The following is a 13,028-nucleotide window of genomic DNA, read 5'->3' as shown; positions in this document are numbered from 1 at the left end:
TGGATTGCAGGGGGGCGTCCAGCGTGAGGGGGGATGCTTGGCAGGAGACACGGGGTCTGGAGGTAGACATGGGAACAACAACCCATGCTCTATAGACCACTTTGAAGTGTACATGGTCTTTGGCACCTCTTGGCCTTTATCGCTCCCTGACAGCTCCACCTGCCAGCACAAGTACCCCGGTGCGAACTGCCTTTGATAGGGCGGGGGGTGGATTGGGGCGGTGGTCGTGCAGACAAGACACAGGAAGACTCGTGAATGGAGACACACTTTTGTGGATTGCAGGGGGGCGTCCAGCGTGAGGGGGGATGCTTGGCAGGAGACACGGGGTCTGGAGGTAGACATGGGAACAACAACCCATGCTCTATAGACCACTTTGAAGTGTACATGGTCTTTGGCACCTCTTGGCCTTTATCGCTCCCTGACAGCTCCACTTGCCAGCACAAGTACCCCAGTGCGAACTGCCTTTGATAGGGCGGGGGGTGGATTGGGGCGGTGGTCGTGCAGACAAGACACAGGAAGACTCGTGAATGGAGACACACTTATGTGGATTGCAGGGGGGCGTCCAGCATGAGGGGGATGCTTGGCAGGAGACACGGGGTCTGGAGGTAGACATGGGAACAACAACCCATGCTCTATAGACCACTTTGAAGTGTACATGGTCTTTGGCACCTCTTGGCCTTTATCGCTCCCTGACAGCTCCACCTGCCAGCACAAGTACCCCGGTGCGAACTGCCTTTGATAGGGCGGGGGGTGGATTGGGGCGGTGGTCGTGCAGACAAGACACAGGAAGACTCGTGAATGGAGACACACTTATGTGGATTGCAGGGGGGCGTCCAGCGTGAGGGGGGATGCTTGGCAGGAGACACGGGGTCTGGAGGTAGACATGGGAACAACAACCCATGCTCTATAGACCACTTTGAAGTGTACATGGTCTTTGGCACCTCTTGGCCTTTATCGCTCCCTGACAGCTCCACTTGCCAGCGCAAGTACCCCGGTGCGAACTGCCTTTGATAGGGCGGGGGGGGTGTGGATTGGGGTGGTGGTCGTGCAGACAAGACTCGTTTGCCGCAGGGCCTCACCAAGGAGAGGCCATCTAACTGCATGTAAGAGGCAGGCTGCAGGATCTAGTACATGGAAGGCAGGGGGTGAGTTTATAAATACCTCACCCTCCTAGGAGAATATATGGGTGCAGTTCACCCTGGAGACCCTGGATGCCTAGGCAGTTAGTCAGCAGCAGGCTGGCCTGTGGTGGCAAGGCGGCACGGGCCAGAGGGGGTCATCTCTGTACCCGGTGCCCAAAAGGATGATTTATTATGATCAACCATATTGATTATTTACCTATAACCATGTTTTGTGTCAATAAAATCCAACGGCCTTCCTTTTATTGCCAACGCTTGAACAAAGTGGTGTGGTAAGTATTTTTGGGGGAGGAGGCAAGGCCGGGAGGCTTGATGCCAACCCGCAAAATAACATATGTATGTCTGCTGCATATGGGTTCAACGGTTATGTGGATTGAAGGTGGGCGGCCTGCGTGAGGGAGGATGCTGGCCGGAGACATGTGGTGTGACAAGACAAGGCACAGGAAGACTATTCAATGGAGACACACTAGATTCATTTAAAAAATCAAAACAACCATTGTTAAAATATATGTTGGGTTTTATTTTAGATCTTAATTTCAATTGAACATAAATAATAAACATTACACATTGTAAAGTTCCGGTTGCAGCACATCCAGGGAAAATCCGCGGTATTGTCCACTGTCGCTGGGGAAATGTTGTCTAATGCCAAGTACCGCATAGGCAGGTATTACTCTCCGAACGCGGTGTCCGAGCCTCCCGTGAAGCCACCAAGTGAAGCAACGATAGGCCACCAGCCTGTACCACCTGTGAAAATGAAAGATGCAAACTGTATTAAAATGACAAAACTTTCTTATCACTGTCGATTCAGGTAAAAAATGTCATTCTGCTTTGAAAAAAAATCTATCTAGAAAATGCACAATATGGAACCAATTTACATGCATTCGAATGATATGTAGATGTAATTTTATATGTGGGAGACGACCATGACATAGTAGTGGCATCACTGACATCACAACCAGAGTATACTTACTCGTTACTCGGATTACGCGGACGAACAGTGCCGCGAAGTTTGTGCATAAGCACCATCATCATCCTCAACACGGTCCGTGAGAGGCAGGCTTCCCTGAACTCTGGCAGCTCGGTGATGCATTGCAGACTTGGCTCGCCTTCCGAAATGTAGGCCAAGCACCCGGAATTTTCACGGCAGCAGCAGTTCTCCTCCTCAGTTGGCATTAGCTCGCACCGATTGCACGTGCACCAGGTGGAGACGCCGTCCATGCGACATGGTCCAGGCTCTTCATCCGTTGACTGGTCCTCCCAACTGCCGTCCGAATCCCCATCGTTTCCGCGTGCTTGCCTTTCCAGTAGTTCCTCCTCGGTGTACTCGGGCTCGTACATATACGGCATTATTGTAGCCATTGTGTGGTAAAGAAAGTAAAATAATTTACAGAGATGGTACAGGTGTTCACAAGGCCTAGAAGCGGCGAAGGTAGCTGACCAGAGCACAGAAACGAGTCACAGAATACTCAAAGTAACACAGAGAGAGGAATGGAATCGAAAATCTGCTGCTGTGTGTTGTGAAACGGTGTGTTTATACTTATTGAGGAAAGAGGCGTCCTGCCATTTCCATGGCGACACTTCATTAGCTGAGGCGCAGCGATTGTTGACACGAAACGTGCTTTGGCGTTGGGAAATGGGCGGTACGCGTCTGCTGATGTCAGGCTCAGGGGCGGGGGATTTGATTTAGTGCCGCAAAAGCAGGTGAGCCAGGGCGATGGGGGGAAATGATAGGATTATCATAAAATGGCGGCTGATTTCGAGTGCGTTAATGGACGAAAAGTCGGGTAAGGTCCATAGGAAAGTTTTCTATGATCTACCGATTTATGCTTAAAAACACATGGCCGAACCATAGGAACAATAAAAAAAAAGTCCCGGAACTATCCTTTAAGCAATTGCTTCTCTCGTGCAAGCAGTATGGAAAAAAATGAATGTATTTTCTAAACGCAGCAAGCTTTGAATCCTGTAATGCATGCTGAAGAGTTTCAGTAATGTTCAGTATCAGCCTAATTGTGCTTGAGAAGATAATGCTGGTAAATGAAATGTAACTCTGTGAATGCTAACAGGAATGTTTCACATTTGGTGACAGGCTGATGTGGCCTGGCTTGGAGTTTAGTGCTGTTCATATTATAGGCATATATTGTAATTCATGACAATACAGAATGAATGTATTCCTGAAATGCTATGCTCATGAAAATGCTTCTACCGCAGAGGCTTCAATGGCTCAGCTGTTAAATGCATTACTTACTGAAATCATTCACCAGGCTTCAGTACTTGTATCCTATCGCACCCATGCAATCAACAGATCGTGATAAAAACACAGACAGTGAAATATTATTTGACAAGACCTAATACTGTACACTGGTACTGTACATTCAGCCCTAAAAGGGGGAATAACTAAAAATAATAAACAATGAAGAATAACCTGGGATGCAATTACTGGTGTCCCAAATTAATTTTGGATTAGCTTGAATGAGTTGACGCAACAAAACTAATATTAGTTTCCATAAAAACACACCCAAAGAAAGACGTAGTCCACTAAAGCAAGAAATACAAATGAAATATCTACAAAATACAATAAGCTAATTAGCGTATAATGTTCATGCCAAAATAGCATGGATGGGGGGAACAGAAACTGGTGTCCCTGTTATTGAGGGGTTCACCCAGTGATGATGGGCCCGCCCAGCGGAAGAGGTATTCATTAGGCTCAAACTCTGGTCCTCAATGTATTAGAGGTAGAGAGGCATGCGTTCAGCCTCATGCTTGCAAATGTTACACTGGACCTCAGGGTGCCTGAATGCCAATGTCCTTGAAAAGACATTTACACCTCCTGTTCTCAGCATGTGTGTGGCCAGGGACAGAGCATACAGGCGCAGTGCTTCAACCCGGATTGAATGACAAGACATCACCTGGTAGTGAAATGATCAAAATCACCAGTGATAGCTGTGTCCACTGGGTATCACAGATACATTGGGGCAACAATAGTGGTGAAGCATTTCGGTGCAATGGACGATTTGGCTGGTTAAATGAACAATTCACAATGATCCACTCTCAGGTAGAGTCGTGATTCTCATGTGAGGCCATTCCCAAGAAGCTGAGTTGCCCTGCGACTGGTAGTATGCTGTCAAATTCCACAAAGGGCATCCAATTTGCAAACACAAAGTCTGAACCATATTGTCTGTGATGCAGGAACGACTGTTGCTGGGGCACAGAGGACACTTAATCTGTGTGGGTAACAGAGCACTACATATAAATTGGCATCTTTTCTCTAATGCGGGGCGCATACAATGGATCATGTCATCTGACATTTTAGGGTAACATGGGTGATACAGTGTGGGAAGAAGCAGAAGGCACCACCGCCCCAACAAACATGTTAGTCCTGTAGCATACACTTCCTGAGCTAATGAGTGTACCCTTTTGGGGTGAAGGGCACTCAGCTTGTAGCAGTGCAAGGTCTAGGACACAGGAGGGCAAAGCATGGCTAGGGCAAGATGGTGTCCCGTAAGGGGCATACAAACATGACCCATCTATCACATGACTCTGTAGTCTTGGGTACAGGTCATGCCGCTTTTAACAGACATATGAGCGGTTTTGCAATAGGAAATGTGCTTGGTTAGTGTCATGACCATTCTCTTTGACACAAGACCACACACTATGGGCACAACCTGAGCAGTCTAGGGCACAGTGGTGCAAGGAAATTGGCACAGAACACCATTAAATTAATACTGTTATTATTAATATCAGTTTTTTATACTTCACCACCTGACACTCATGGTAGTCTCAAAGTGCATAACCCTTGTCTGAGTTAAGGTACATTAATTCCAACCCAGTAATAGCAGCACCTTAATCTGCTTAGGATGCATTGACTGGAAAATGGTGTGATATAAGAAGAGAGATGTGTTAAAGTAAGATCTTGTGCCGAGCATCACAAGGTCCATAAGCGGAATCATACCGAAATGTCACCCTCATTTGGGCGACTTTGGAGGTGCACAAAATGAGGGCGATATTTAGTGCGCCCAAGCAAAGCGGGGGTTGCGGGGGTGTCCTCCGCTCTACTTGGGCAGCGCAATGGGAGCTGTGGGTTGCGGGGGTGTCTCCCGCTTACCATTTCGGTAAGCGTGGGACAAGAAAGAACAAAAAAAACAAAGCACCCTGCAGCGTCAGCTCTAACCCACGTTAGTGGGAAGAGCTGACGCTGCAGGGATAGCAGGGTGTAGGCAGCACACACAGAGGTGTGCCGCCATAAAGCTAAGTGGGGCGGGGGTGTTGGGAAGGGAAATGCGGCCCTGGGGATGATGGCACAGTGATCTAGCTGCTGCTTATATGAAAAATAAATGAATCAGTTATAAAGGGTAAACAGAGAAGGATGATATAAAGAACAGAATAGGCAAAATGATTGGTGTCATCCCATTCCAAACTCTGCCAATCCTAATGCTTGCAAAACCAACCTCAGGCAGTGTCCTATCGAGTCAATGAACTCCACCCCTCCCCCCTGAACACATGCCCAAGCCAGAAGGGTCCACTACGCTGCCCAGTACAGCTCTAATCTTTGGAGTGTCCTGCATGTTCTTGACCCATCCCCTGTGCCTTATTACCTTTTCACATAACCACATTTCACCCTCAACTTCTTTTAAATCACACCACCACTTTTGAAAATGAATGTTGTATACATAGCAAACTTATACTGAGCCAACCCTCTCCAATGGTGTTTCTTTGTAATCCTTAGGAAAACCTACATATAGGTTGAAACCCAAGTGCTGTAAGGGTGTAGGGATGAAGGAGGAGGGAGAAAGTAGAGAGGGGAGGTGGGAGACAAGTTAAATACCTGGGTGGAGAAGGAGTACAAGTGAGAGAGGAGTAGACAAAACCAGAGTGGGGAAAAGGGCGCAGAGGAGAAAGAGAACATGTGGGGAGAGAACACACCATGGGAGAGAGACAACCAGTGGAGGAGTTAAAAGGGGAGAGGAACCTGAATCATACATGAGTAGCCAAATTGGGAGACAATAAATGAATATGGAGGAAGAGGGAAAATCAGAGATACTAAAGGAGGATATTAAGGTAAAAAATCACGAGACCACAAGGGAAAAGGATCTCCTCGAGGAGGTGTGGAGTCTCTGATCGTTGGTAAGGTTAGAGGGGGAATCTAAGGGAAGTGACAGAGAGCGTAGAAAAGTACAGGAGACTGAGGAAAGAGAGCAAGACATTCTGGGAGGAAGCACTTGCACAACATTTGTTGGAAACAACTGTTGCAGAGTTAATGGTAAGCATTTCAGAGCACATCCAAGCAGCTCTCTGAGCCCAGTGAGATCTGGAGAAGCCTCACACGGATGTTGCAGTGTCTCAAGCAAGCAAGCCTAGACCCCTTGAGCTCAGAAGGGTGACAGGCCCAACTAGCTGAGAATTATCCTGACCAAACCAATGATGGGGGCATACAACAGCCAAGCGAAGAAAGAATTGTGAGGGACATTTTTTATTGACCTCCAGAAGACATAGCCCAAAGGAAGGTAGGGATGGGCTAATGGACTGCTGTCCTGAAGCAAGATAAAATTCTTTCTTTGTGATTTCCCACCCTGGAGCTGTTTATTTTGTAAAATAAAGATGTTTGCATTCCATGAATCGAGTCCTTAGATGTTTGTTTTATAGAAATTATTGAAATAAAGATAACATGATTGATGAGACTGAAGATGCCACTTGGAGGAAATAACTTCAGTGTCATTAAAAAGGAAAATTAAATAATATGAATCTATCTGTGAACTTAGAACTCTCATTCTAAATTACACTGGGATTTTAGTTATATGTTGATAGACAAACATAATGTTTGATTACTATTAAAAGTTAACAATGTTTACATTGGACATGTTCTTTTTTACATTTTACAGAAAGACAGCATGTGAAAGTTTTAGCTATGAACCTCAAGAGAACTAAACCGACACGCTCGTGCAAAACATCCACTAGTCAATTCTTAAGCAAGAATTTCCAGACTTCTGATAACCTACCACTTAAATCAATGCATGGCAGATGAATCTGTGTTCATTTAAGACAATAGGCCTTTGTAACAAATTACAAAAGCAAGTCCAAGTATTTTACCCTAAAAATCAAATACACTGATGTTCTTGTTTTTAAGATAATGTAAAAGTCCACCAGAGCCTTTAGTAATGGATGTCTGGCTGACAAGTTAACTGCTTTTCTGAAACAGATTCCTAAAGTGGCCCATTTGACCTTGGAAAGAATTAAGCTACAGAGAAAAGATGTGGACTTATATTAGTTAATGGAGAATACATTACTAAAGCAAGTTAAGTAAAGTTAAGTAGAATCTAAACAACTGATGGCTACTAATGATCATGGTGAATCAAAACAGGAAATGTAGCTGATGTACAGTACAAATCTACTTTACAATGTGCACAAATTCCATGAAAATTGGAAAACAAATGTTGACTGTAACTTGTGAACAATTTGCCACGCTGAAAAAATGAACACAGATCTGAATTTAATTTTATATTTTGTGCATATTCAGTATTTACTGATCACTCAATTGTGTACAAGTGACAGACACATAAATGATATCCCTGCATTCAAAATATTTTTGCAAAACTGAATATTTATTTTCCCCATTATCACTTGCTCATGTAAAGAAATGTATAAAAAATGAACTTTTCAGGTTCTTATCAGTCTTCACTCTAGAGGTCGGCTAGTTTGTTGCTGGCCATTCCTCCTATGACACTTCAAATTCAATGACTAATGGAAAGAAGAAGTAGGGCCTGTGCGGGTGTGAGTAAACAAATTAAAACAATCTCCTCAGCCAATCTGAAATGGAGCATCAAATGATGTTTCATGGGTCGGGTTTACGCTAATATAAAAAGTGACATTTCCTAAAAGGAAAAGAAGAAGGCAATGGATTTTTCCTCACTGCCCTTCAACACCCAATTTAGCTGAAGGTCCTTATAACAAAATTTGCGGAAGCGGGAAAGCGCTATGACAAAAAAAAAAAGATGTTCATATGTACCGGAAGAGGACTAGTGTAGGGACACCTACCTATCTGGACTGAAAGAGACTGAGAAGAAGCAGATGACCTGGTTACTTTCCAATAGAACCAGAAGACAGTGCCAAACAAAGAGGTGTCCTAAGACGTCTTAGGCAAATAATTGCTGTCCGTGCAATATAATACAACAAACCAAAAATCTAAGTGACATTATGTCCCACTGTAAATATAATTCCTTCAGACTTAGACTTCTGAAAAAGGGGGTGGGGCATCGGTCTCTCCCAAAAAGTAAGCAAAATATCTAATTCCCAGTGCTCATTTCAGAAAGTGCAGCACCTCCTGGAATTTGTACGTATTCTGATTTCGCTGATTTGGCAAAGGTATTAAACAGGGTAATAGCCTGCCCTTTGTATAATGAAATGTCATGAAATAGAATAATTCCCCAAAATGATGAAATCGAGGGAGATCATTATTATAGGAAATTCAATTTTAGAAACCTGGTATCAACGTTTTAATGTCCTACATACTCCTCCTGATTTTAAAAGAACACAAGACCATTAGAAACGTACCCTCTCATTTATTTAAGACTTAAGATGCCAAACACATTCCAATGTATCTATCCATGTTTTTGACAGATGCCCTTATGTTCCTAACAGAAAAACGCACACATTTGAATTCAATGATATTATTTTTTCCAATATACTTATGTTTTGATAGAATTTGTTTTGCACAGTTTAAACGAATAGTGAATTAATATGTGTAACTACTTGTTTGAAATTATAATTGCCAATTGTTCTTTTATATCCATAATATTTAGATGGGAACGGTATAGTAAAATATCTTAACATATTTTCTAGAAGAGCCATTTATTTTTGTTTTTCTCTTAATGGATGTGTGTCTGTGTGTACGTTAACTATATTGGATTATGTATGTTGAATTAAAATGTTCGTGAGACAAAGGTAGGTAGGGTGCAGTGTATTGGGTATCATTGTGATATTTTTTTGTATTTCTTATTTGGTTAAGTTGGCATTAAACCTTTAACATAACACATTTTAAAAAAGAGAGAAAAATATTTGTCAGTACAAAAAGTAAAAACATACAATATGTAACAACAAGGACAATGTATAAAAACAGGTTACACTTCCTCTTCAAATGTTATAACAGGAAGAGGACTTAGTAAATAAAACTATGAACGTGATGAAAAGTTCACCTATTTAAAAAAGAAAGAATAGTTCATAAGAAAACACTCTGACATTTCCCCAGTAATATATGGTTAGCAGTTTTTTGGTATTATGTATCTTAAGAAGTGCAAGACAGCAAGACTCCAAGCCTTTGGCCCATTTGAATTCATAATGTTTTGCCACACCACTCCACTAGTTAAGATACTGTGGCCCTGATTCATGGATTATTTGCGCCAGAAAAAAAACAGGATTTGTGCGCCATTCTACCTGCAAATCCCTGTTTAACAAATGGGGATTTGCGGGCAGAATGGCGCACAAATCCCATTTTTTTCGGCGCAAATAATCCATGAATCAGGGCCTGTGTCTTTCTATAAGATCTTTAAAGTAAAAAGATTGCGGATCATTTAATGCATGGAGTCCAAAATTATATGACTCAAAGTTTCTTTTTGACCTTGAATGCAACAAAATGTACACAACATCAAGGCCCTCTGTACATTTTCTCTTGCGTCCAAAGTTTCTCTGGTCGGGAGAAGGTTTAGACTTAGCCTCCGTAAATTACAGCGCCAGTTCGGGCTTGGGAATTTTATCAAATAGTCTGGTATTACTCCCACAGGTCTTACGTGAACCAAGACATCCAAGTACATACGATATGTCCTTCTTCGATTATATGGATCCAGTCCATTTCCCACAACTTCTGTTTGGACTTGGATGCGGAGACGTTAATCGACTCGAAGTTGACATTATATCTTTGCATGATGTCATAGCAGCTTGCTCCCCAGTGGTTAAACTGTGGGCTGTTTTTTTTGTCAACATTAACCTTTTTAGTTCCGACAAGATTGTTTTGCCCACTACAACGTCTATTTTAGACAGCATTGTCCAGTTTTTCCGCAGTGCACGTATTTAAGTGAAGGAAGGTCCAGCTCATACCTGAGGACTGCCGCCGGGATGCCACAAGGATCTTTCGCCAAACGCAACCCTCAAGGCATGATGAATCAGTCAAGGCAGACAGAAGCTGGGTCTCACCACCATAAGTAATCACAGGTACAACCTTCTTGTTCTAAAACTCGATGACTGGTATTAGTGAGAAATGACGGTGTCTCTTATTTAAGCGGCTTTGGCAGATAAAGCAGTCGTTGTTTCCCGATTTATAATAGGCTAGCAGTTATTTTATTGTATGGCTCCAATAGGTAGAACCCCAAATATATGGAGGTCGACACACGCTTGAGTTCCACATTACACAAACTCCATTTAAGGTTATTATTGTGTGACTTTGTGCCAGGTCTAAATTGAAACACCTTCATAATAAGATGGTTTTCCTTAGTCTGAGATTCCAATGCACCAAGCTGACGATGTAGCCCAATGGGTGTATAGTCCAATAGGACCATATCGTCAGTGTATAAAAGGTAATTCATAGGACTATCTGCAAGACGAGGGGGGAAACAGCGAACCCCTTCAAACGCAAGGCTAATGTCAGGGGAAAAAAAGACTTAAGAGTAAGGTGGCCAGGATGCAGCCTTGTTTAAGGTCACGCCCTGTCTTAATAAGCGATTAAGGTTTCCCCTGTCCATTCAGCCTCGCTCTTCCAGCGGTATCAGAGTTAAGGGCAATGATCATATGGAGCAGGCACCCCCTCCCCGGGGTATCCCCATAGATGATGTGTCCTGAAGAGACGGCTCCGGTCAATGCTGTCGAAAGCCATGGAGAATCTGTACAAGCCGATAAAAGCAATCTGAATGCGTGTGAAGTGCTTAGTGATGACTTCTGCAGGATTGTGATTGTAACTCCCTGATTTAATAAATATTTAAAGGAAGCCAACATATTTATCAGGTGTGATGGTTGCGGCAGGGATAATCAGATGGCTGATATTCCTGCACAGTAAACAAACCACTATAAATTATATATACACTCATATGGGACGCCATCCGTTGCCTGGCGGAGGGAGGGATGCTCTCCTCCTCTGCTCACCGTGCACTCCTTTGTGGCAAGTTCTCTTCCTTGTCCTTCATGGTCACCTGGGCCCACAAAGGGAATGGGGCGGGAAAGCGCTGGGATGGCTTTTCTGTGGCCCCTGCCCTCATCCATGATAAACTGTCGGGCCCTGTTTATTAAGAAAAGCATATGAACTATGCGCTGAAGCCCTAACACATAGAGTGCATTGCACCCGCATGCATGGTATACCCGCCAAGTACTGATGAGCGGTGCATTGCAATCGCACAGGAATGTTAGCATGTTCGCAATGATGGGCTCCTTCAAGGGACCGGCCGGCAGGATGTTGCCATGCAGCTACTGGCTGCATGTGGGGATGAAGTGCATGCTGGGGGATTGAGTGCTTGAGTCTGGTGCCAATATTAAAATGAGCTTTTTTGGCAGCGGTCATCCTAAATAGGGCCCATGTTCCTGCAGTGAGGTCTGGAGCTCAGCAAGGGAGAGGGGAGAAGAAATCAGTGTGCCCTGCTTCGCGTGTTTGGACAATTGGCACAACAAGCAACGCTGTAAGCAAGTATGTCTCCGTTTTCTTAAAAAGAAAACATGAGTACACCAATAGCATGTTCTGGCGTGTTTCTGTATCCCTTGCAGCTCTGTAAGGATAGGTGTTATTATCTAGCATGATGGCGCCTAGTTTTTCGGCATCAGAATGATGAAGGGCTGCACAGCGTGCTGCTCGTCACACCTGTATCCTGCAGGGTAAGCTCATTAACTCGCTCAGCTATCTCGGCGACAGTGCCAGCTACTTTGAAACTGTTGCGGAATTCTTTTAATGGTGCCTCGCAATTGTGATAGCAGTAACTTCATCTTAGTATGTTTTTAATAAAACGGTGCTTTGTATTTATTTAATTGCAAACATGTATTTGTACCATCTCAGGTTAGGTGCCTTGTCAGAAGCGCATCCCAACTGGACACGACGTACTTGGCAGAGCCACACAAAGAGAACCCAACACCCCCCCCCCCCAAAGGGGTTTCCACGAAGTGCCCAGTTAGCCATGCAAAGATGTGGGCCAGTACCGGGGGCTCCATATCAGCTGCTGGATTCTTCGAAAGTCGAGTGATGAGTCCTGAGTCAAATCTTGAAAGATAAATCAGTAGGTTGAGTGGCAGCTGCTGGGACCTCATGTTTTCCGAACCGCGTGTACATTCTATGGCTTCTTCCAGATACTTGTAAAACAAAACATGTTGACAGGTCACAGTTTCCGTCCATTATTGAAAAGGAAATCTAGGGAACAGATACCCTTGGGCGGGGGTCAGGGTCTATCGCTTCGCTCTGTCCCTCGCTCCCCACATTTCAAGGCAGGGGGTGATTTCTGCCTCGTAGTGAGACACCGATTCGAGCAATCACGTTCTCCAGTGTCTAGAAAAGTGATTGCAAACAAGTGTAGTACGGATGTATTTCTCTGCAAAAATAGTACCTGTAAAACGTTAGCCATGCACCATGCAAAAGGGATTAAAAACAGGTTTCTTTAGGCCACGTTGACGTTTGCAAGAGCATTTCCCGTGCATTCTGTAGGTGTGCTTTTACGTCAGCCTACGTCACCACGAATGCATGAGTTGCAAAGTATGAATCGCCTCGGCATAGTACATACAGATTACAGCAGCTTTTGTTTGTTTAGTGGTGATATAAAAAGCATATGATTTCAACTTTCCAGAACATACATTTTGCTAATGCAGCTCGGGGGAAAATGCTGCTCAAGGCGCAATCGGGGAAAAAAGGAAAGTTGTGCAATCTCACGCAGTTCA

The sequence above is a fragment of the Ambystoma mexicanum genome, chromosome 3p (assembly GCF_040938575.1).
Source record: "Ambystoma mexicanum isolate Mex_15411 chromosome 3p, UKY_AmexF1_1, whole genome shotgun sequence".
Classification (NCBI taxonomy): domain Eukaryota; kingdom Metazoa; phylum Chordata; class Amphibia; order Caudata; family Ambystomatidae; genus Ambystoma; species Ambystoma mexicanum.
Note: the sequence above shows the minus strand (reverse complement) of the source record.